The sequence below is a fragment of the Tupaia chinensis genome, unplaced genomic scaffold (genome assembly GCF_000334495.1).
Source record: "Tupaia chinensis unplaced genomic scaffold, TupChi_1.0 Scaffold000076_1, whole genome shotgun sequence".
In the NCBI taxonomy this organism is placed as follows: Eukaryota; Metazoa; Chordata; class Mammalia; order Scandentia; family Tupaiidae; genus Tupaia; species Tupaia belangeri.
This window is the reverse complement of record NW_006159536.1, coordinates 3,053,591-3,079,449: the sequence shown is the minus strand read 5'-3', so window position 1 is coordinate 3,079,449 and position 25,859 is coordinate 3,053,591. Positions and strand designations below refer to the sequence as shown.

Sequence of the window (25,859 nt, the reverse complement as noted above, 5' to 3'; positions counted from 1 at the left end):
CACACACACACACACACACACACACACACACACACACATGTTTCATTTTTGGGGGTACTAATGTAAATTGTACTGTGGTTTAATCTCAGTTTTACTTGTTCAATGCAAGTATCTAGAAAAATAATTGACTTTTGTTTATCTTTTTCTACTTACTAGAATCACTTATCAGTTTTAGTTTTGTTGTTGATTCAAGTTTTCAAAATCATGACACTTATTAATAAGGAAAGATTTATTTAGTCCTTTCTAGTCTATGAACTTTTGTTTCTTTTCTTGTCTTAGTGCATTAGCTAGAGCTTAAGTACACTTTTCAGTATCTTGTTTACTATCTCAAAACTCAGCAAAATAATGCAATATCCATTGAAGCCAAGAAAAGAGAATGTTTGAGGAAAATATTTTTCTGCATTTTTAGCTTTGTACACCTTTCTAAAGAGTTGAAGTTAAAGTATTGGCAAAGCACATAAGCAGATGAAGGTATGTCTACTATAAAACATAAAGTATATGCCCTTATAAGAAAGATTCAGTAATATGAAGGGACCTCAAAATAAATAGTTGAAAAATGGAGTTAAAGTATTAATTTGGGGGGATACAAAAATATTTTGAAATCCATGTATTGTTTCTTTGTAGTACATATTTTCCACGAACTTTTTGAAGGTCCCAATTACATGAGAATGGGTAATGAAAGCAGAATTATTTTTCCTTTTTCTTAAAAAAGGGGGAGACCAGTAGATGGCATAATAGTTACATCACTGGACTCCCATGTAGTTGACCACAGTTCGAGTCCCAGACCCAGTGCCTTAAAACTCAGGCCGAGTGTGTGTGTAAGTGCCAAAAATCCCAAGAAGTAAAAATAGAGGAGAGGGGATTATGGCATGGCCATCCCCTGTGTGGGGTGTTTTCTTACTTTCTGTCTCTCTGTCTCTCTCTGTCTCTTTGATGAGTGCACACACCCTATAGCAAAAATCTCTTTTACAAAAAGAAAGATTGAGAGAAAGAGAAAGGTACAATAGAACTAATCATAACAAAGTGTTTTGTTAAAAAGAAAAAAAAAGCAAAATCCTAAGAGAATGCAATTGTAAAATAGTGGTTTCAAAATGAAATCATCCAAAATCTACTTTTCAAGCTGACCATGTTATATCTAGATATACTTATTATATAATAATTATGTGATTTAACTTTGTAGGAAGTTTGATCTATGTCATTCTTACATAGATTCTTGCATTGATATGTGCTATCAAATTATCTTTCCATTTTTTCTTTCATGTTTTTTAGTTTATCTCCCTAGCTAGAATGTACATTTTGTTGTTGTTGTTTTGCTTTGCTTTGTTTTGTTTTTGAGAGATTATTAATATAGGGTACATGTGCTTACTGGAGAAACAGAAAATGAGAAATCACTGCCCCCCCCCAAGGGGGATTGACACACCACAATCCCTCCTTCTCTACTACCCTGGGATTCTGGGCATTCACACACATGTGCCCAGTGTGAGTTTCAAGCTGCCAGGTCTGGGATTCAGACTCCATTTGGCTACATGGGAGTCCAATGTCTTACCTGCTGGCCCCTATATAAGATTTTTGAGGTTGAAGCCCATGTCTTGAGGTTTTCTATATCCTACACAGTACCTATCTAGAAAGTAAGTGCTTGGTTACTACTTGTTAATTTATTATAATGAACCTATATGATAATAAATTGCATCTACAGTAAGGGTACAAGTATTATAATGAACAACAAAATAAATCAGTAAAATAGAAAAATGCAAATATTCCTATAACATGAAATTTGTTTAGAATCTGCATTTTGGAAATGAAAACAGGAGGGTGGGGAGGGATGTCGAAGTTAAAGAATTAACAGGAAAATCTGAGTGAACTACATAAGGGGAGAAAAGAGGTATTAGTCTTTTTTTTCTTTTTCTTTTTGTCCTCATCCTTTGAGTTGAGGTTTCTCCTGTGACACACAGGTACTGTTCATTATCAGTTTGAGAATTCTAATAAACAAGCTTAAGGGGCAGGGTCGCCAAAGGGGTGTCATTGTGCCCATAGGGAAGGCAGCTGTGGTTATGAACCAGCACATGCCAGAGGCCGCCAAGCTACTGAGACTTTGTGTGAATGGATGACAGTTTTAATTTCACTCCCCAGCAGAGGTGGTATCCAGCCAGCGCTACTTCAAACCAATTTTGCAAATCACATTTTGTGGCTGAAAATTGGTTTACTGCACTCACCCCATTTTGGAGGCCAACCTTCCCTGGTTTTAGGCGGTGCCTTTGCTGAGATGGGACAGCTAAAGAATGATTCTCTTTTCTCTAATTGAAATGACAGCATATTCTTTCACAGATTAATTTTAAATTACCCATGTTTATATCCTTTAATCAAGATGATAAAAACAGCACAGATCATTTTCTGCACTATTCTTTTCATTTTTTTTTTTTTTTGAGACTTAAATAAGCTGATTGGCTCTTGCTATTTATTGCCTCATACTGCAGTTTTGTTCCAAGCACACTAGCTTGGATTGTTTATTACTTGATTCTTAATTATTTTTAAACTTGATTTTGTCCGAGTAAGTGAGGAATAAAGTTTAATTCATAGATTTTACCGTGATTCCTTCTGTGAACTTAAATATGATACTTTCATAAAGAGATTTGTCCCCTCAACTATATCTCATACTGAAATAAGGGCCTTCTTACTGGAAGAAATATTTCTTTAAAATGAGTACTGGCAAGAATTGTTCATCTGTGAACTTTTCCCAATTAGAAATGGCTCCATAGTTAAGACTCTTTAATAATGTCTGCTAAGCAGCATTTTAGCTCATTTTTATAACACATTCAGGTTTGGTGATTTATATTAAACATTAGACATAATAAATTTAGATCTTTTTTTCAAGTATGAGGTACAGCATCTCTGAATCACCCATTTTAGCAGAGTGCCCCTGGAAGGTCCAATCTCTTGCTATCATTCATGCCCACAATAAAACATGCTTCTCCTGTCTCTTCGTTGACATCTGTAACAATGGGAATGACAAGTGTGTGGTGACACTGTAACAAAAGGGCATGTTGGTATTGCTTCATGGCTGAGACCAAGGGTCATGACCTGTAGGGAAGCAGGGGACACATATTACCAACTTGCTGTCTCACAGTTGGTGCCCAAAGCTATGGTGATGCCTATTTTTTAATTACACAAAAATTCAAGGAGTAAGTTTTGTGCCTGAATAAAGATGGCTTTAAATGTCTCATTCTATACGACTGGCATTTTTAAAAGAATTAATCACAAAGAATTGAACTTTGAAACACAAATGGATCTCCTAATGATAGTCATATAAGAGAGATTTAAACTCTTCCTCTGCTTTAACTATTCCACAAATGGTTGTTTCAGTCTGCCTTTGTTGAATCATAGGAAGATATAAGACTCCACTAAAATACCTTGAAGAAAGCTCCTCTCTTTGATGCAACAATAATTATAATAGCCTTCCTTCAAATTATCATGACAGGTTTAACTCTAAATTATTCTATTTTAGACTGAATGTGACTCGTAATATAAAGTAAGTTTTGACTGCAATTTGAGTAAAAAATACCTGGATACTTTTGTAAATGTTTATCTTTGAGAAAACGCTCACATTTCAAGTATTTGAATACGATTGAGTATTCATGCTTTCATCTGAAGTCAGGAGTCAGGTGATGCCAAAAGGGTTGAACACAACACTTTGAGCTCACCCATTTGGGAGGGTTCCAGGTTCACTTCCAGAGATCTTCCTGAAAGTTCTAAGCATGCATATGTCAATGAGCAGGAGCTGGCTGGGGATGAATTGAAGCATCAAAAGGCTATTGGGGGTGCTGCTTCATCCACACTCCTGGGAAGAATAAATCAATAAAGTTTTAAAGAAAATATACCTGATCAATCTAAAGAATTTAATTTTATTTAATTTTCAGAGAATTAAAAAGATAGGAAGGAAGAATAACATGAAGTTTGATCTATGTCATTCTTACATAGATTCTTGCATTGATATGTGCTATCAGATTATCTTTCCATTTTTTCTTTTGAAATTACTTTTGTGAATTACTTTTAGAACTAATCCACATGAGACCAACAGCTGGCATAGCAGTTATGTCATTGGATTCCCATGCAGTCAAATGAGGTTTGAGTCCTGGAACCAGCAGCTTAAAACTAACACTGGGTATGTGCATGTGTGTGCTGAAAATCCCCAGAGGAGAATGGAGGAGAAGGGATTGCGGCACAGCCATCCCCCCTTCCCCCCCCCCCCCGGGGGGCTGATTTCTCATTTTCTGTCTCTCTGTCTCCTTTGTCCCTCTGGCAAGAATATGCACCATATAGCAAAAATATCCATATTAAAAAAAGGAAAACAACAACCAAAAGAATCTAATCCACACAGCCTATCTGTGGCTCAGCCCTTAATGCAGTGCCTCATTCTGCTGTCTTCATTTCTGATGGCCATTTGGAAATAAGAATTGGTAGATGAGAGGGTGTGAGTTAGCCAACCCAAATCCATTCCTTGTGTAGTCTTCAATCTCATATGGACTGTTTCTACAGCCCTCATGTATACTAAGTTTCCTAGAACTTGAGGTGTATTTATCATAGCAATGATGCTCTGGGCAGTACCTTGCCAAGGTACCAGGAACGTAGTTAGTGCATTATAAATCCAAAGTGCTGCCCACATAAAACTAGTGTTAAAAATATTGTTGCTTGGAGCCAGCAGATGGGCATGATGGTTAAGGTACTGGATTCTCACATTTTTTACTGTGATTCAAGTCCTGGACCTGGTGGCTTGCTTTTTCACTCTCTCCTTCTCTCTATTTCTGTCTCTCTCTGATAAAATTGAAGAAGAAGAAGAAATAAAAGAAAATAAATATAACAATAATTCCTTAAAATAATATATTGTTGCTGTTAGACATTGGTTGACACACACGCCCAAGTTTAGGCATTCTCCATAGATGATGGACTCTGGATAATTCATACCCTCTTGCTTTGACATACTAGAGCCTGATACAAAGATAAAAAGTATAAAAAGAAACAGAATGAAGAAACATTGCTTTTAAGAATAGCATTATAATGCTGGTAATTAATACTGAAAAAATACAAAATTGAATAAGTAATTATGTTTCAGCTATTTTAATAATTGTGCTTGAGAAAAATCAAGTTTAATCTGAAAAAGATGAGAAAGTAGCTGGAAGCCACGGCTGAGGTTCTCAAAGAGGCATTTGGCCACACTCCATGTTGATGATGGTGGTTCCTTTGGATATTTTCTTTTAAAAATTCTGTAGACTCATCCAGTTTACTGCCTTTTCCTCAAATATTTTTGGCAATAGAACAAAGAGCAAAAGACACCAAGAGAAACAAGGAAAATTTTTCTTGACGTGTCTAGGGAGGAATGGGTGAGGTCGGGGGCAGAGATAGGGATGTAGTCAAGAAAATGATGTTGCCTTAGATGGGCTTAACTAAGGAAGTTATTGCTGACACTCAGAAGAAAACTGGACATGCTCAATTCTTTGGTTGATGCAGTTGAGGGGGAAAAAAATAAAAAGAAGAAATGGGTACCAGTAGGAGGCATAGTGCTTAAGGCACTGGACTCCTATGTGGTCAACTGCCGTTCAAGTGCTGAACTCGGTGGCTGGAGACTCATGCTGAGCACAAGTGCATGTATGCCCAAAATCCCAAGAGGAGAATGGAGGAGAAGGGATTGTGGTGTGACCATCCCCCCTTGGGGGATGATTTCTCACTTTCTGTCTCTTTTCCTCTCTGATGAGTGCATGTGCCCTATAGCAAAAGTCCCTGAAAAAAAATTTTTAAAAGGATGAGAAGAAATTCTGACAAGCAGGTCCTTGTGTCAGCTGGTAAAGGAGTCACCAAATCCAGGACAGCTGGGTTGCTGAACTGGCCATTCTCAAGATAAAATGGGATGAGAAATGAAGAATGAATGAGAGATGTGGGAGAAATAGGAGAAGACAACTGGTGTGTAACTACAAGAGGTCTTCAAAGAGTTCACAGTAATGTCTATTATGAAAACACTATGCATGGGTAACAAACATTTTTGTACCAAAACAAACTCATACTTAACTCCATTGTTTCATAAACTTTTCATGTAACCTAATTGTCTAGAAATATAACTTAATTGTTACAGAAGTGTGTAGAATGTGCTGTTCTTGGTTCAGGTAGTATTTGAACAGGAAAGAAAATGTATGATATGTGTTCTCTGTAGATTCTTTTGGTGAAATGAAAGAGTACTTCAAGCAGCTTTGAGTTATTTAACCAATTCTCAACTGATACCTGTGTCATGAGCTTCAAAGTCTGCTAGGGATGGATAGGAGAATCAGAGTTGTTTACACTTGGTTATTGAACTCAAGGAACTTATCTGAGTACACAGCAGTGATGACTGAAGGAATTAGGAGACGCAGGAAACCATATGCAAAGTGTGCACCATCTCCCTCCTCCTGAACTCTAAATGTACATCGTGTGCATGCGCACATGTGTAGTGGCACGCACTGTTCTAGAATGGCTAAGGATAGAGATCACGATGGTGGTGGTGGGAAGGAGAGTGATAGCAGCTGATATTCCTTGACTGTTGATCATATGTTAGTCCCTATTCTAGGAATTTATGTGTTAGCTCACTTAATCATCACCATAACCCTGTCATGTAGGTGCTGTGGTATTTCCATTTTCGAGTTTAAGAATTTCTTACCAAATTTTAATTCAGCAATCTCAAATGCAACCAAAATTAATTATAACTTCTGTCAAAATTATCCTTTTTTTTTTTAATTTGCTAGAGGGCACATGAACTCACCAGAGAGAGTTGGAGAAGGAAAGTGACAAAGCACTTTTCATGGGAGATAATCAAATCATAATTACTTCTCCATTTATCCCTTCTTTTGGATTTTGGGGTGCACACACACACATGTGCCCAGTGTGTTTTTCCAGCCACCAGGTCCAGGACTTGAACCACACAGTTGGCCATGTAGAATCCACCATACCCCTGGCTGGCCCAACTGTCAAAATTTTCTTAAAGCTATACTCATTTCAATGAATTGGAACCAGTTAGACATATAAAGATACAGAGGATAGTGCTGAGGTCTGCCACTCTCTTGAGTCTGTCTCCTTTCCCCTGTCTTACATTCCTAACTTCCACCTTCCTTTCAGTATCAGCTGCCCTCTTCCAAATATGTTTATGCATCCCGTGCATGCCACTTCAGAATCCAGCCCCAGGGCCAGACAGTAGCACGGCAGTAAAACATGACACTCTATGAGGCTGACCCACCTGGGAAAGTTCCAAGTTTGTATCCTGAGACCTCTCTAAGTATGCCAGGTATGTTTGTGCCCTGGATTCCAGGCTGACTGAGGCTATCAAGGAATCGTAGTTTCAGGACTCTGTTAGAGATGCTGTCTCTTTGTTTCTTTGTCTCCCTTGCTCTCTCTGTCTCTCTTGTTCATGAGAGAAATAAACATTACAAAGGCAAATGAAAAAACCAGCTCCAATATGCTTCTCATAAACCATTACATGAAGAGGTAGAGGAAGGTTTTCTTTCAACATTCTACTTCATTTTGCTAAGAATTGTTATAATGAAGATCCATGTTACTCATGACAAATCTAAGGAACTAAAGGGTATTTTCAAATACAATGTCTTCAGAACCTAATTTTTTAAGTATTTAGGAAAGTCCTTTGAGGTTAAAAACCACAAGTGGTTAATCACAAAAATAACTTGGGGGTGGGGGTCAGCAGGTTGCATGGTGGTTAAGGCACTGGATTTCCACATGGCAGACTGTGGTTTGAGTCCTAAACATGGCGGGTAGATAATCACTCAAGGCACATGTGCATGCTTGCCCAAAATCCCAAGAGAAGAATACAGGAAAAGGTATTGTGGCATGGCCATCCCCTCTGGATCATTAATTACTATTCCTCTCTCTGCCTCTGTTTCTTTCTAGCAACACATTTGCCTGATGGCAAACACTTAAAATGATCATTAATAATTTTTTCTAGACCCGGGCCAGCCAATATAGTAGCCACAACTACACGCAGCTATCAGGCATCTAAATGTGACAAGTCCACATTGTGAAGTGCTTTAAATATAAAATATACACCAGGTTCCATGATTTAATACCCCCAAAATATAAAATTTCAAATATTTTTATGTGGATTACATGTTGAAATGCTAATATTTGGAATATATTTGGTTAAGTAAAATAAATTATTAAAATTAGTTTCACCTGTTTTATTTTTCTTTTGACTCGATCATTTTAAATGATATCTATGGCTTGCATTATTTTCTATTGGGCAGAACTGCTGTAGACTCTAAAACAAAGAGATTCCAAATCCATACAGTAGTGGTAGCTTCGGCTGAGCCATTTAAAGTTTGAAGGGCATGTGTTCAACCTGAACCTTCTTTTTTGGAAAACACTTTTCCCCTCTTAAATTGCGTATAATACCAGGCACACCTGGATTTCTGGATAATTGCACCCACAAGTGGCTACATGCAGACACAATTAGGTGCTTGCAACTTGTTTGAAGGCACAGGTGTCTAATTGCGCCCACAAATGGCCATTTGGCAGGCACCACTCATTGTGCACACAGCTGATTACAGGCAGAAAATGGCACCAACCAAAAAGGAGGCCTGAGTAACAGAGGCATGAAAAAGGTCCCGCATAACCCCCCCAGCCTTGGTATGATTGCTCCTTTCTGGTTCAGTCTTTTTTGTGGAATACGCACTTAGGTGTTTATGGTGAGAGAGGCGTAGTTGGAGTGCATAGGCTGGGAGATGAAAATGTGTATGTCCCATCTCACAAAGTAAATGCTGTCTGGAGCTTTTAAGTAAATTGGGGCTAACAAAACCCACATTGTCAACCTGAGTAGTCTTAAAGTGAATTCCACCCTGCTGGAACCGGCTGTTTATAATGGCTAAAAATGATGGAGTGTGTGAGAATCCCCAGGGACCCATTGGTAAATACTAGTTTTTAAAGGGTTAATCCAACCTAATGAATCATTTAGTGGGGAAGAGAAGGCCAGAGTGTAGGCTCAGGAAGAATCCAGCAGGCATTTATTTAAATGCCGAGCAGTTAGAGAAGAGGGAAGCCAGCTTGGAAGCCCAAAGCTGTTGTGTAGGTCAACATCTCCAGGCAGGGAGTAATGGATATCCCCCACTCTCCTAACAGCTGAAACAACAGAGCTGGACATAGAAACACGTTCACTTACACAGATTTCAATGTCCAAAGGAAATGTGGGGAGACACTTAGGTGCTGCCTCTCAACTTTCAGGGCAAGTGTGGGAAATATGGAGTCAGCTGTTTCTTCCCCCCTTCATATTTCAGGAAGTGCTTTGAACTATAACAGATTTCAGTAGCTTTGTGGTCTCTTGTAGAAAGAGAGCCTAAGCAACACTATTGATTACAAGATTCAACACTCAGGCCACAGTAGGTTTGGGGGTCAGGAAATCCATAGCTTTGGTTCATCACAACCACCAACATGTACTGTAAGGAGAAACTCCACGCATTGGTTCCTTTTTTTCTTTTTCTTAAAGAATTACTTTATTGCGGACCAGCAGTTAGCATAATGGCTATGTCGCTGGACTCCCATATAGTCAACTGCGATTAGAGTTCTGGACCCAGTGACTTAAACTTACGCTGGGCACGTGTGCGTGCATGCCCAAGATCCTGAGAAGAGAAGGGATTGCAGCGTGGTCATCCCCCCCCCCCTGGGGGGGTGGGGGGTGCGGCCCCCCCCGGGGGGGTGGGGGGTCGGGTGGCGGGGGAGTGATTTCTCGCTTTCTGTCTCTCTGTCTCTATCTTTCTGGCGAGCACATGCGCCCTATAGCAAAAACCTCTCCAAAAAAAAGAAAATTAAGAAAATTATTTTATTTAACTTTATTTATTTATTTTACTTTGACCAGAGAGGGACGGAGTGAGAGAGAGAGAAAGGAAAAATGAAAAAGCAAGCTGCCAGGCCCAGGACTCAAACTGTAGTTGGTCATGTGGGAGTCCAGCACCCTTAACCACCACACCACCTGCCAGCCCCCAGACATTGGTTTCTGAGCTCTAAGAACCCAAAGGAGTTCTTGGGTAATGCTGGGAAATTCAAACCACAGCAATGTGACTTTGTTTTTCTAGGACAGAAGAAGGATTTTCTCCTAATGAGTGATTGCTTTAGCAGAGGGTGTTTATTTGCAATATAAGTAAGTTCATGATTTACCCACCTTGACAAATTCTCTCTCTGTCCTGGATCTTCACACCGCTTTGTGTCTGTGCTTTATTTATGATGATAGCCGCCTATTCTTGAATGGCAATGCTATTGTAATAAATCTCCATAAAAAAAAACAATTCTCAGTTCAAGTTACTGTAGGCTGAATATGAGGAAGACAGTCTCAAAACACATATTCATTGTCCGTTTTTAGAGACTCCGTGACAGGCTCAACTCAGAACTTCTTTCATTTTGACTGGACTGCAGCTCAACTTAATGTCAACTTACCATAATTCTTTTATGTGGAAGGCTACTATTCCATTATGATTTTGTCTCTTGTCTAATATCTGAGGAGGGTTCTATGGGTGAGATAATTGGAGAATTTTCTTCATCTCAGATATTTCATCCTATGCTGTTCTGCTTTCCTTCTTTAAGGAGGCAATGGAAAATATTGCTTTCCATTATTAACCTTTTTTACACACTGCCTTGAGATATACATTACATATATTAATATAATTTCTCTAGGAATTTGGCGTAAGGATAAAATGATTTGGATTTCACTATTTTATAAATTTTATGTTATAATTTGCTTCTACTTGACACTAATTGCCTAATATTTGATGCCCAGTTATTGGAGACAAAGTAATACCAGAGGGGACTAGCATGAGGGTAGTTTTCTGTGGCACAAAGGCAGATGCGAGTTTTCAGTCTGGGCTAAGTGTCCCTGTACTTTCTTATTTTATTCATATATATATGATATAAATATATATAAATTCTTATTTTATACATGTTTTATATATATATGTATATATGTGTGTATATATGTATATATGTGTGTGTATATATAAGAAAGTTATATATGTTTATTTTTATTTATTCATTTTTACAAGTTGTAGATTTTGATACTGAGTATGTGGTGCCAGCTATTAGGCTATGCCCTTTATAAAGTTCAAATTTTTTTTAACAACCTACAGTGTGAATTTCTATCTCTCTCTCTCTTTTTTAAATTTGCCAAAGTGTACTTGCACTTGCCAGAGAGAGATGGGATGGAGTGGTGGTTGGAGGGGCAAGAGAGCATGCTGCAATCCCTTCTCCTCCATTTATCACTCTTTTGGCCATGTAGAAACCAGCTCATTTAACCACCAGGCCATGGGCTAGCCAGAATGTCTTTTTAAATAAATTTTATTATTATTTCCAAATTACATATTATGGTTGTGCATTTTCTACATTTTGCTGGGTGCAATGTGGACTTTCAAAACATGTATACCATAAAAAAAAATGTATACCATGTGTAGTTATCAAATCAGGGCAACAAACACATCCACTGTCTCATTTAGTATTATTTTGTGTTTTCACATTCAAAATCTGCTCTTCTAGCTATTTTGAAACATATATTGAATTGTTACCAACTTTCTTCACTGTGATATAGAATTCTATAATCTATTCCACTTGTTTATATGTGCTCTCATGTCTTTACCAAGTTCTCCACACCTCCCTCATCCCCTTTCCAGTTCTAGTATCTACCATTACAATTCTCTACTTTTTTGCAATCAAATCTTTGAGCTTCCATTAATGGGTAAGGACATACAGCATTTGTCTTTCAGTGCCTGACTTATTTTACTTAGCATTATTTTATCCAGGTTCACCCCATTTATCCACAAATGATAAGAATTCATCCTTATTATGGTTAAATTATGTTCTACTTATACATATTATATATCACATTTTCTTAAGCCATTCAATAAGTGCTTGAGCATTAATTAGGTCCTTTTTTTTCCCCTGTTTTTATTATAGGGTGTGTGCACTTGCCAGAGAGAGAACATGGTAAATCATCCCCCAGAGGGGGATGGCCACATTGTAGTCCATTGTTTCCTTTTTCTCTGGATTTTTGGCACACATGAACACATGCCAGGTGTAAGACTAGAACCACACAGTCAGCCATCTGGGATCCAGAGCCCTAGCCACCACACCACATGACCCAGGTTCTTTATCTTAGCTATGATGAATACCAACACAATAAATATGGAAGTGCAGATACCTCATCAACATATTCCCATTCTTTAGAGTATATACTCAGTAGTGGGATTACTGAATCACAAAATCATAAAGTAGTTTTATTTAAAAAGTTTTAAAAACTCCATGCTGTTTTCTATTATGGCTAAACTAATTTACATTCCCACCCATTTCTCCATAGCCTGACCAGCTCTTTTTATTCTTCAGCATTTTTTTTAATAGTAGTCATTCTCAGTGAGGAGGGGTAATATCTCATTGTGTTTTTTTTTAATATCCTTGATAGTGATGTTGAGCACTTTTTATATATTTATTGACCATTCATGTGTCTTCTTTCAAGAACTGAATAAATTATGTGCCAATTTTTAATTGGATTATTCGAGGTTTTTTGTTGTTGATGGTGAGCTCTTTGAGTTTCTTATATAATTTGGTTATCAATCCCTTGTTGGATGTATAACTTGCAAATGTTTTCTCACATTCTGTAAGTTATCTCCATTTTATTGATTACTTCCTTTGCTATGAAGAAGATTTTTAGTTTGATATAATCCAATTTGTCTCTTTTTTGGTGATATTGCTCATGTTTAGACAGTCCATGTTCAAAGATTATATGAATCAATATTATTAAAATGTTGGTACTGCACAAAGTGACATATAAATTCAGTGCAATTCCTACCAAAATATCAACAAAATTTTTCACAGAAATAGAAAAAACAATCACAATTTTTTTAATCACAAAAGACCCCTAATATCCAAAGCAGTTCTGTAGAAAAAGAACAAAGCTGGAGGCATCACATTACTGATTTCAAAATACATTACAAAGTCATAGTAACCAAAATTGCATGATACTGTCATGAAAACAGATGTATAGACCAATAGAAAAGAGTAGAGAAGCCAGAAATCAATCCACAATCATACAACCAACTGATTTTTGATGAAGTTCCCAAGAGCATTCAGTAGGGAAAAGGCAGTCTCTGTAATAAATGGTGCTGAGAAAATTGGATATCCACATGTAGAAGAATGAAACTGCATCTTATCTTTGGTCATACATAAAAACTAACTCAAATTGGCTTAAAAACTTAAAGGTAAAACCTGAAACCATGAAATTACTAGAATAAAACATAGGGAAACAATTCAGGACATTGTTTCTGATTCGGCAAAGATTTTTAAAATAGTACCTTACTGTGAATTCCTTGAGTCTTTCAAGAAGCTCTGAGCAAAGAGTATCTATGCCAACATACTCGCTTTCATCCTCTGGTGTCATAAAGGAAGCCTCACATTGGTGTGTGAAAGGGGCCACATTTACAACAGTATATGACCAGAAGGCCCACATCACTAACATGGTACCTATGGATTCTAGTCTCTGATGCTAATACAGAAATAAAAGGTCTCAGAGAAACAACATGGTATTTGAATGAGCCATTGCGTCTTAAAAACTAACTGAAGTCACCGGTCAAGAAGAAAATGCCTATTTCTACAAATTGTTTTCATTTCTTTGTAAACCACAATTACATTTGTGGTATAGACTTGGTTTTTCTTCTTAGTATTTTCACGAAGAATAAACTTTCTTAAAAGGATTCAAAAGTCTTTTCTTCAGACTTCTAATGACTGTAATCAGCACTAGGGATTTCGATGTAGTGTTGACTGTCATACTATTCACATGTATTAAAGCACTGCTTCAGCATTCTGAAGAATAATACCCTGGCCATCAGAAACACTTTATACTCTTCTCCAAGTTTCTGCCATATGAGAAATGCAGTAATTACTGAAAGCTTCTAGCACCTCCATGCATTGGTATTGACTTTAAATCTTCACTGTGGCTTTCCCTTCCCTAATATAGGTAGAGCTGCTGAGACAGAGGTCTGTATTTGGGGCAAGAACTCAGGTATTGGGTTGCTCTACTTGGTATTTTTGCTTTCCATTAATTCAGATTTTTCAAGTCTTCTACCATGAACCCTATCTCTGACAAAAGGTGGGAAGAGGGGCCGGCAGGTGGAGTGTGGTTAAGGGTGCTGGATGCTCACATGGCCAACTGCAGTTCAAGTCCCAGACCTGGTGGCTTTCTCTCTCTCTCTCTGTCTCTCTCTCTCTCTCTCTCTCTCTCTCTCTCTCGTCTCCCCCTTTCTGGTCAAATTAAAATAATAAATAAATAAATAAATAAATAAATAAATAAGTTAAAATAGAAAAATGTGGGAAGATAAAGTTCATAGGCATTGTCAAATAAAAAATAAGCTATTTTTTTCTTTTTTCTACTTCCCTCTCTTTTTCCAGTTTCTATTTATAGCCCTACTTTGATGAGAGAGCAACAGATACACTGGAAGTAGGAAAATGGGAATGGATTTATGAGACATGAAGCAGAGGCGATAGGTTCTTTAAGGGCAAGACTTTAAGAGTAGGACCTTGCCTGTTCACCACTTTATCATCAGCCTAGCATAGATCCTGACTTACTGTATGCATTCAACTAAATTTTAAAGCAGAAAAATAAAGGAAGGCAAAAACACAGGGAGGAATATGCAACAGAAGGAGAAAAATTTAGACCTTTCATTGCAAAAATATCAGGGAAGGATGGTTCTTTATTTTCAATCATTTTAAGTGGACATTCTGTTTATATTAAGTTTTGTAGACTTTCTAATTGAGTCATGAAAATTTTTTTATTGAAAGCACATCTTTCTCTGGCACTTCGTATTTTTGTTATAAAAGAAAAGGTTTCCTGTAAAAGAAATGCATAAAGCAATAGACTAATTGTGATTGAGATGACAGGGCATGTTTTCCAAGTTTCAATTTTCAATAGTTGTATCTCTCTCAGAAAATTTTTTCCAAAGCTCAAGTTTCTCATTTTTGCTACCCATCCAAACCTGGATTTTAAAAACATACATTCAGCAATTTTTATCAAACATGAGTGATTGGAATTCTTCCAGACAAGTAATGATTTTTTTTCCAAGTAGAATGTGTGTGTGTGAGTGTGTGTGTGTGTGTCTGTGTGTGTGTGTGTGTGTGTGTGTGTGTCTGCCTGCCTGCCTGCCTGCTGCAGAGTTATAGATTACTCAGTTTTAAAGGATGGTAAAGAAAAAAGATCAATGAACAAGGGAATAAAGAGTCACCAATATTCTTGATTCTGGTGGCAGTTCCCATGTGTACCTTTACAAAGCCCCATGAAACTGAAATACTTAAAATGGATACTTATAAGCAGAAGTCTTCAGAAAGTTCATGGAAGGTGCATATTATGATTTCAATTTTTTGGTATCAAAATAAACTCATACTTTAATTTCACCCATGAACTTTTAAAAGTACCCTCTATGTAAATAATTGTACATCAATAACATTTTTTGCACATAAAAGAGAGGCTCATATTTGTCTGAGATCTACTTGCCAGGTCATGTCATGGCAGAGCTTCAGCTCTTGAAAAATCTTCCTTTGCTACGAACCTTGCTGTCCTGGCAAACACCAGCTCTCAGAGATCTCAAGGATTTCCTGGCTCATATACTTTCAAAAGCACAGGAGAGAACTCAAGTAAGTCTGGCTGCTTTGTGCTATTTCTTTGTAACAAGTTTTCATGTTCCTTGGCTATGGAACAGTCTGTTTGTCATTTGAATAAACATCAGAAGCGTTCTGAATTTTTTTTTTATAAAATCAGTACAAGGATGAGATTACAAACTTACAAAAGTCAGGCTCTCCAGACCTCCATTTCCCACCATAACTCCAGATCCAGTTCTATCCCAAATGATGTATATAAACAGAAAGACGCAGATGGAGATGAAGAACTGAGAAAGCCTGCATGTTTCTGTGGCTGGAAGGAAAAGGAGCAGCCTGGAAGAGATAGGTATAATGGGAAAGTCCTTTGGGTACCTTCCTTTTTATTTATTCCAGGAGTCTGAAAGAATTTTCATGGCATGTTTTATATTTATGTAAATAATTGCAAACTATTTGTACACTCATATTTTTGTCACCTACTGGAGAATTGCTATAGGACGAAAGTTTGGAATTAGTCACTTTCTTAGAAGTAAATTAATCTAATTGCAATGTAGTTAGAAAAGTTCTAGGCAACGGCATATGAGCCTAAAGGAAGTTTGTCAAGGACCAAAAAACCATGAAGTTACCCTCCTACATTTCATGGCTGTTTTCTGTCCCCACCCAAACTATTGAAAGAGGGAATTATTCTGGGCTTTTATTTTACCTTCACCTGGAGATGTTAGGAGCTGTGCCAAGTTTAGGCATCACAAGATAAAACAAAGCTTTTCTCTTGCTACATAGTTTCCAAAGTGGATGACTATTTGGCCTTTCTAAATAGTTTATCACATAGTACTTCTGTTCCTATCAATAGGTACCCTCCTCTACACACAAACAATAGGTAAGCATTATTAATCTAAAGAAACCTATTGGTGGGACCAACACGTGGCATAGTGGTAAAGGCACTGGACTCCCACATGGCTGACTGCAGTTTGAGTCCTGGACCTGGTGGCTAGAACCTCACACCAGGCATGTGTACATGCAGGCCCAAAATTCTGAGAGGAGAAGGGATTGTAGCGTGGCCAGACCCTAGGGGGTGATTTCTCACTTTCTCCGTGTCTCCAGTGAGTGCATGCACCCAATAGCAAAAATCTTCCTCTAAAAAAGAAAGAAGGGAGGAAACAAAATAAGAGGAGGAAGGAAGGAAAGGAGGGAGGGAGGGAGGGAGGGAAAGGAAATCGATTAGCAAATATAATTTAAAGAAAAAACATCAAGGATAGACTTATCTCAGGTTCAGCCACCCCAGAACTCAGAGAAAGCCATCAGCACTTGACTTTGTCTTTGCCCTCTCTCAACAATTTTCTTCAGTGTTGGCTCTATTCTCAGATAAGCTCTTCTACCATGCCTTGATGACTGACCACAGCACTAGGCTGATCTCCTATGTTCTCAGCCACTTTTTAAAAAACATATTCTGGACAGCAGGTGGAGTGGAGGTTAAGTCACTGGATCCCACATGGCCAACTTTGCAGTTCGAGTCCTGGACCTGGTAACTTATAAACCAGACTGGGTATGTGTATGTGCACATGCGCACATGCCCAAGATCCTAAGAGGGGAATGAGGAGAAGGTATTAAGGTGTGGCCATCTCCCTGGAGGAGTGGTTTCTCACTATCTCTCTCTCTTTCTCTCGCTCTCTCTCTGGCAAGTATATGCACCCTATAGAGAAAAAAAAATAAGAGGGATTCTGTCATTCTAACATACCAATATAAGTACTAGAATTATTTCAGGTTGCTTTTGGGTGGTGTGTATTTAACCATAAATAATCACTGAGCCCAGGGGATGAGATGTTCTGATCCACTAGGTCTGGGTCACCTGCCATCACTGGAGTCTTGGGTAGAGTCATTCTGCCTGAACCACAGAGACTGAATGTAAGCCTGGAATGACTCCAAAATACAGACTTCTATTACTTGGTAAAGGTAGGGCTACACAGTCAGAGACAGCAATTTCCCACTGTCCTAACTGATCACAAGGAAAGAAGAAAACAAACTCAATGACAGAAAAGTATCATAGAAGGTTTTATCAAACACTCACAAAGGAGCAGAATAAGTACCAAACCCCTGAAAAATTATCTGTCAGACCAGTGCACCCAACTACTCTCTACTTCCAGGTCTGATTATCATTTGACCCATAGGCTCAAGAACGCTTCCTAAAGTAAATGTGATCCAGTGTTCACCTGCCCAGATAATACCATATAAAGGAAAAAAGACAAGAGATGAGGATGTTATGTCTCTTTCGAGACTGTGCCTGATGGTCTTTTGGCTGCTGCCCAACTTCCTTTGGGTTTTGATGCATGCATCCATAACTCACTTTATAGCTGCATGTGTAATTGTGTTTGTCTTTCTCTGAGAACATGAATAATCACAAATTCAAGTCCTGCGGCAATTCTCTTAAGAGGGGACATCAATGTGGACCCACAAATAAACAATTACACATATAGAATATAACTTGGACAAGACTAAAAAAGAACAACTGTTTAGAGAGAGAGTACATTTTTGTGTATTTTGTATACGTTTTTTATGAACATAGTCCATAAATTTTGGGAAAGTGGTGATAAGTTGCCTCATTCCCATCTGGAGGAAGCAGATTTTTGGAGAAGAAAAAGGCCTCTGAACATATTTGAATATTTGAAAGACTGAGAAAAGCACATAAAAAGTTATGGATCAGGAATAAGCAACCAAAAGGTTGGGGTAGGGAAAATAGTAACGGCCAACCTTTATTAGTTACTTACCATGACCTGTGCTAAGTGCTTTATAGACGTTCTCATTTAACCCTGTGAGCTACTCAATGGAAGCAAATAACCACGACTATCCCAAGTTTAGAGATAAGGAAACTAAGACAATGTTACAGAAGATAAGCCTCCTACCCAAAGTCAGACATTAAGTGGAAACCCTGCACTGCTTGCTCCGAAACACCTTGTTGCTCATCATCTCTGGATGCTCACAGCAGGGGTTGTGTTGATTGACAGGATTGCTCAAATGGAGCTTAGCTGAATCCTGAGCACAGACAGAGAGGCAGGAAATCAAGAGGAGAAGCCCCAGGAGGATGAACTACAAAGAGGAGGCCTCATGGCTCTAGCCATTGGAGAAAGGGAGGTACCTAAAGTTTGAACAAAAGTCCCACAGGCAGAGAGGAGCACAGTCTGAGAGAAAATTTTGTAAAAGACAAAGGAAATCCAACAGCAAATGAAAGCACTGGCCATGGACATTAAGATTCAAGACTAGAATCTCCTTCCTTGAAGGATTTTAATGTGCAAGGCAGAACCATAGGCTTGGAAAAAGCAGAAGGATAATACGACTACTCGTAATAATACCTTACTTGAATAGAGCATTGTCAATTACATAGTGCTTTTTTCCACTTCTCTAATTTAATGGTCTCCCAACAGCCCCATGAGCTTGGCATTGGCATGTCCGTTTTAGAGGGAAGAAAACAAACACAGAGAAATTTCTCGCTCAAAGCCAGTGGCAGAGCCAGAACTTGAACCCAGGTGTTTGACTGCAAGCCCAGTGCTCTTGTTTACTATGGGGCAACCAAGCAAGCGTCAAGGCTGACTCACTCACTGGCACTTGTGGCTGCGATGAAAGCTTGGTCATTAGGCAACAAACAAAATGCCAGTTGCTGGGAGAGAAAGGCACAAGGCTGAAACCCAAATGAGCACTCATTTAAAGAAAAGAGAATCTTTTTTCCCACAACAGGAATCTCTAGATAACATTCCTAATAAATACTGTATTGAGGGTTTACCATGTGCCAGGCACTAGCGAGCCAGCAGCAACCTCAGTAATAGTCTTTAGATCACAAAGCTCACAGTTTATTGGTGACACATATGAAAACAGGTAATTACATATAGTGATGAGTCATTCCATAAAGGTAGACATATATATTATACAATACCTAAATTATATTAAAGATTTTCCATGATCTTATATCATTTTACCATATGAACAATCATGACTTAGGTTGGAACATTGCTGACATTGCTCCGTAAGTTCCCAAGAGGAGCATTCAAATCAGAAATAAAGGATCAGGAAGAAGTAATATCTGAGGCAGATACAAAACAAAACAAGAATGCTTTCTTGGCCCCAGAACTTTTCCACCAGTATCCTAATTTCTCAATTGCTTCATTTATAGGTTCATCCCGCATGTAGGCCTTCTCTATGCTTGTCCAAATCCAATGCACACTCTCTTCAGAAACCTTACCTACAATAGGTATCCCAGGGCACTTACACAGGGCTGAGCCTATATACCTTGCTTTGTCCCTCATCTTTTTCTTTTCCTGGCAAGGCAGTGAAATTCTGTGGTGTAGACCTTAGGGGTCATACCTTTTTCAGATGCTTGATTGTACTTTAGTGTTTATCACTGTCACCAGCCAAAGAGTGCGATGACCATTCACTCTAGAACTATACAGGAAAGATAAGAAAATCATTTTTTAAGTAAGCATTTGACTTCTAACAGTAATTTTATTGCCTACTCTGACAGATGAAATGGTCCCCTGAAGCCATTCCTTTCTACCAGAAAAAGTACTAGAGAAGGACAAGTCAATTTAAGTTTAATTATCTTTCTCCATCTTGATTTTTCATGTTACTGCGTTTCAAATGTTGGTGAAGTTTCTTAACAATTTAATTCCTATTTTGGTTGTTGGTGATTTTTTTAAAGAAAACCTCAACTGAATATATATCCCATTCTCAAATGACTATGACTGATAAAATTTCAATGGCTATTTTTCAGCTTCTGGTTTTGCCAAATTATAGTTCACTACACCACACTTACATTAATCCACTAAGTAGAGAATTCGCCCCAACTGAATCTTAGTGAATGATAAGTATGTTGTAAATAAAGCAATTAAAAGTCTACTTCACACCTCATCAAATTGCTTAACAACCTGATAACAGTTAACTACATACATTCCTCATAAAATGCATGGAACGAGGAGGTAAATTAGAGTCCACCTAAACACATTTACCCTTTAACTGAGGTTCAATATTATCCTACTGAGAGCTGGGGTGAAACTTGACAGCATTACCTTGTTGGCCATGGAAATAGCTGCATAATGCCTTTCAATGGGGATTGCAAATTCGGATCCAGACATCCCATTAGACAAGGCAAGTTTCTTTTCATAATTGCAGCCTGAGACACAACAGTAATATGAGATCTCCGATTCATCTTGTCCCAGCTTTCCTCCAATATGCTTTCACCCATATCATTTCATTCACTCTTGTGGGAAGAAAAGCACATATTACTTTACAGATGGAGAAACTAAGGCACAGATAAGTGGAGAGGTCCAGTCAGGGTCACTCGTACAGAGGTCAGGATGAAGGCCAGTAACCTGAGCCAGGGTCATCTTGGGCTGGAGCCAATGTGGTTCCTGGCAGGGCCATGAAACTGTAACCCCTGACAACTCATTGGAAGCCACCTCTTCTAATGCCTTCAGTTTCACAGAGTTGAAGATAAGACCTGGGAAAGTAAAAAAGACTTGTCTGAAAGTCCCTGGAATGTGATCCAGTCTTCAGAGTTCCTATCTGAGGTCCCTTTTCCCTGCTGCAGCAATTTCTAGCACAAAGCTATTTATGGAAAAATGTATTTTTAAAGATTTAAAGGTGGACCAGGTGAGGTGATAGAAATTTTAGTCTAGCTCCCAGGATACTTTTCCTCTTTTAAGTGGAAAATGTGGATAGCACATATCTCTGAAGGGAGGATGGAAACTGAATGTGGTTGTGCAGAAACCTGGAGGCGAGGAGTTATCCACTCAGGGCAGGGACTGCAAACCTAATAGCTGCAGGGGCAGGTGGGGAATGTCAATAAGAGCACCAGGCAGGAGCAGAGCCTAAGGGGGACTAATTCCCCAGCTGGAGAGGGTGGCTTCAGCTGAGTGTAGCCTTGAAGGAAGGAGAGTATGAGTTTAAAGAAAAAACAGGAGAGCTGAATTTTTATGAGAGCCTCAACTTTCAAATGTTTTAAACTAGCTGAAAAACTTTAAAACACTGTGTGAGACCTTGTGTTTGTGTGTGTGTGTGTGTGTGTGTGTGTGTGTGTGTGAGAGAGAGAGAGAGAGAGAGAGAGAGAGAGAGAGAGTTGAGCCTATAGGTTGTGATCTCTGCTAGAGACTTTCCTGCATTGACATATATTCAGGCGGAAAGGGACACATAGGGTCTGTACCCAGTCATCCATAAAGTTTGGATTTGTTTATCAATTTGTTTTCTTGCTCATTCTCAGTTTTTGTGCAATCACCTTAGATTCCATATAAGAGATCCAATTTTATTTAAAAAGCAAAACCAAACTGAGTGTGACTTCAAATTCAGCAAGTATTAAAGACCTCAGTATGATTAGTCTGTTTCTTGGTTGGTTTGTTTTTACGTCGTTCTCATCACAACCCTGCAAGGGAAAGAATGACAGTCTAGTATCCCCATTTTACATGTGAGGTCTTTGAAGCTCAGAAAATGTAAGTCACCTGGATCATGTTTCTGAGTGCTTGCACAGTTCAAGTCCAGTCTTCTGCCTCTGAGTGGTGTGGTCTCCCCACTGCACGATGTGTCCAGAGCTCCCTTAGAAGTGAAAACTCTGAGAGCATCACCCTACAAGGCAAAGGAGATCTATTGGGTGGTTGGGAATGTCATGACGTATTTTTGCATAGAAAAGCAAAGAGACAGCCTAGAATTCCATCTCTGAAATTAGTAAGCTGGCATGGGGCAAATGGTAAGTAACGTTTATTTGGTAATGGCTCTTTAGTTTTAAATCACTTCAGCATTTACTTTTAATTAATTTCTTTAAATTAGACAACTCATACTTATAAATATTTGCTTTTCTATGATAAGCTTTTATTTAAATTATTAAAGCTGTAGGTTCGTGACTGATTTTAAGAACTGGAGTTGCCGCTATACTAACAATAGCACGCATGTGCTCAAAAGGGAGAAAATCATTTCATATTGGTACATGCACGAGCACCAAATACGGCTGAGAGCAAGGCAGCACTCAAAGACATAGGCAAGAGAGTGCCTTCTTTGAGTTGTTCAATGACTAAATTAATCAATCAGGGGCTTCGAGAACAAATGTAGGATACAACATCTGAAGGCGCTCACTCACAATAAAAGCTTGTCGTGCTCACTCTTTTTAAAAAGCACTCTTCAGTGGTTCTGGACCCACATGTTAGTTTGATGAAAGGAATGGAGGTGGAGCATGGAGTGGGGGTTACTGAAGGCTCAGGACAGTTAGTAACTGCAAAAGAACATTTGAGCTGAAAAAAAAAAAATTGAAGAAGTACTGATGAGAGTAGGGGAATTCCACAGACCTAATCAGTTTGGGCTATTCTAAGCCTGAATTTACTAGCTGCTCCCTTTTACCAGCATCAAAGGCAAGTATAGAACCCAAAGGAGCCCCGTTGACAGGCTATACAAGAGCAGAAGGAGGAATGACAAAGAATGCTCTAATTTCAATATGAGCACATTTTAACATACAAGCTTTGCAATGGCATTCACAACCAGTCTTTATCAGCCACGTAATGATCAGCCAAAGTGTGGAGAGACCCAGGCAGGAAAAGGAAGTTCAGCGTAAGTCTTCTGTCCCTTAGAATCTTTTAGTGACCCTTATTATTTATTGAAAATCATCTCAACAATACAGTTCAATAATTTTTGTGCTATAAATCCATTTCATCTGCAAACATGGAAACGGAATAGATCGTTGTGATGTTATATAGAAACTCTCGTGCTGATGCTATCTCCAATGCCCTCTGTCAAATAATGACAGGATCCCAGATGGGCGGGCTGAGTGCGTGTCCACATGACCCAGCTTGGGGTCTGAAACAAGTTTAGCACAGACTGAGATGAAGGCAGAGAATTACCCTCCATGCTCCAGAGAAAATTATCACAAGGTGCTTGGATTCCACACTGAATTAACAGAGAGAGGCCAGAAACACTTTGATGTATTATCTGGCGAAAACTGGATAAATGGTTATTTAGAAATTAGGAAAATTATTAAAATAATAAGCCCCCAAATTCACTCAACCGTCTTTATGACCAAGTAGGTGAGATTCAAACTCTTCTCAACTGGTGCTCTGGAACCAGGCTAGGCCTCCTTCAATGCCTCTACTACCTTTCAGTTGGGGGTGGTACCAAGAAGCTCCTGTCATGATTGAGAGAAGGATGAGGGAAGCTCTTTTCATGGGAAGCCTGCAAGGAAATGTGATGAAATCAGAATAGGCAGGTGCTGATATCAAATCCTTCCTACCCAGAAGTAAGCTCGGTACTCCTAATTGTTGCATTGGTCCCTGATCCATTTATAGTTCCCCTATCTTATCCCAGTTAAACAATTAACATGTTCATCTCTTAAGGCAGAAAACAAACCCAGTGATTTTACAGGCACTTGCCATGTAGCAATGCTGTGGTCATTGGCAAGCCTCACCTGTGACAGAGCTCTTATAAGACTATATTATACCAGGTATGTACTCGGCGATATCATTTAGGTTTATACAAGTATACCATGTAATGTTCACACGATGACAAAATTACCTAACAACACATATCTCAAAACATGTGCTACTCGTTCAGCAACGTATGACTATATATTTTATAAACCTCACTTATTCTTTTAAGCTTAGTGGGGAGATTACCAGATGTTTAAGAAAAAAATTGTTCAAAGCACATCTCACATTGAGGCACATGGGGGGAAAAAAAAACTCTTACCAATTAGGTAGTCGGGATTTAAATTTGAGAGCCTTATATCTAAAAAGTGTAGATGTTCACACAATCTCCAATGAAAACTGAACTCAGTTGTTTTTAGAAGTTGTGCCATTTGGGACCATCTGATGCCATAATGGTTATGTCACTGGACTGCCACATAGTCCACTGTGGTTCAAGTCCCAGTGGGTTTTAAGCCCAGATTAAACTCACACTGGGCATATGTGCATGCATGCCCAGAATCCCGAGAGGAGAATAGAGGAGAAGGGAGTGCCGTGTGGTCATCCTCACTGGGGGGTGGGGGGTGATTTCTCCCTTTATATCTCTGTATCTCTGGCAAACACACTCACCCTATAGCAAAAAATCTCTCTCTCAAAAAAAAATTGAGAGTAAGTGTAATGTGCTCAAAATTGCTTGAAAGTTAGTGGCAACTGGCTAAATGGTTATAAAATCCAAATCCTATTGGACTCCTGTGTACTGAGTCTACAGTTCTATGCTGCTACATTACTCTTTTGTGAAGCTGACCCAGGACTTCACCTGCTTCCCTGCCTGCCTATCTGTGAGTCCTGATACACTATTGCTATTGTAATAGTCCAGTTGTAAAAGGTTTTGAATGAGAGAGGATAGAAACTACAAGTACTCAAGGGAACATTTGCTATAATCTGAGGTCTGGCTACAGTGAGAATGAGAGAAGTGTCCAGATTTCTGATGGGCCAACTGTGTCAATCATGTCATTCGCCAAAGGGACCACCGGGGGAAAGCAGGTTTGGGAAGAGGCAGTTGTTTTTAATTTTATACTCAAGCTTTGAGTTACCTAAGGTACCTCCAAGTGGGGCTGTCTTACTGGCAATTCACATTACTCCCCTGCTCCAAATCCTACCAATAAAAACATCACACTCCTTAATCCTCCCTGTAGCCTCTGGTAGTCCAAGTCCTCCATGATGAGCCTCCCAACAGCCTCTCCATCCTGATCTGCTTCTCATTCACCCATTCACAAGCCAGCCTCAAAGGAATGTCTCTGGGACCAGCAGTTAGCGTAATGGCTATGTCGCTGGACTCCCACGTGGTCGACCGTGGTTCACATCCCAGACCCAGTGGCTTAAAACTCACACCGGGCGTGTGTGTGTGCATGCCCAAGATCCTGAGAGGAGAACAGAGGAGAAGAGATTGTGGCGTGGCCATCCCACCTGGAGGGTGATTTCTCACTTTCTGTCTCTCTGTCCCTCTGTTTGTCTTTCTGGTAAGAGCATGCGCCCTACAGCAAAAGCCTCTCCAAAATAAAAAAAAAAAAAAAAGAGTGTCTCTGTTTCCAGAACACTACCCAGTGCTTTTTTTTTTTTTTGGAGAGGTTTTTGCTATAGGGTGCGTGTGCTCGCCTGTCCCGACCCGGGGGGACAGCCGAACGGGTTTCCTGAGTGAAGGAGTGAGAGCCGGGACAAGCGGCGTAGTGTTACAGCACGGAGACGACAGTGTCGTCCGTTTATTGTGGGCAGCACGGTACAGCACAGAGACGACGCAGTGTC

The 25,859-nt window shown here is 39.1% G+C and overlaps 1 protein-coding gene and 1 long non-coding RNA gene across 2 annotated transcripts in view; one reads left to right on the top strand and one right to left on the bottom strand.

The window, feature by feature from the left end:
• Positions 1 to 25,859, top strand: part of PARD3B (par-3 family cell polarity regulator beta) — a 1,250,195-nt gene that overhangs the window by 1,212,932 nt on the left and 11,404 nt on the right. The gene's annotated exons all lie outside the window — the stretch shown is intronic.
• LOC114006217 (uncharacterized) lies at positions 20,350 to 23,224 on the bottom strand. The gene is made up of 3 exons (XR_003547973.1): positions 22,748 to 23,224; positions 22,116 to 22,239; positions 20,350 to 21,121 (listed from the first exon to the last, which is right to left on the bottom strand). It is a non-coding gene; the product is annotated as an uncharacterized LOC114006217 (long non-coding RNA).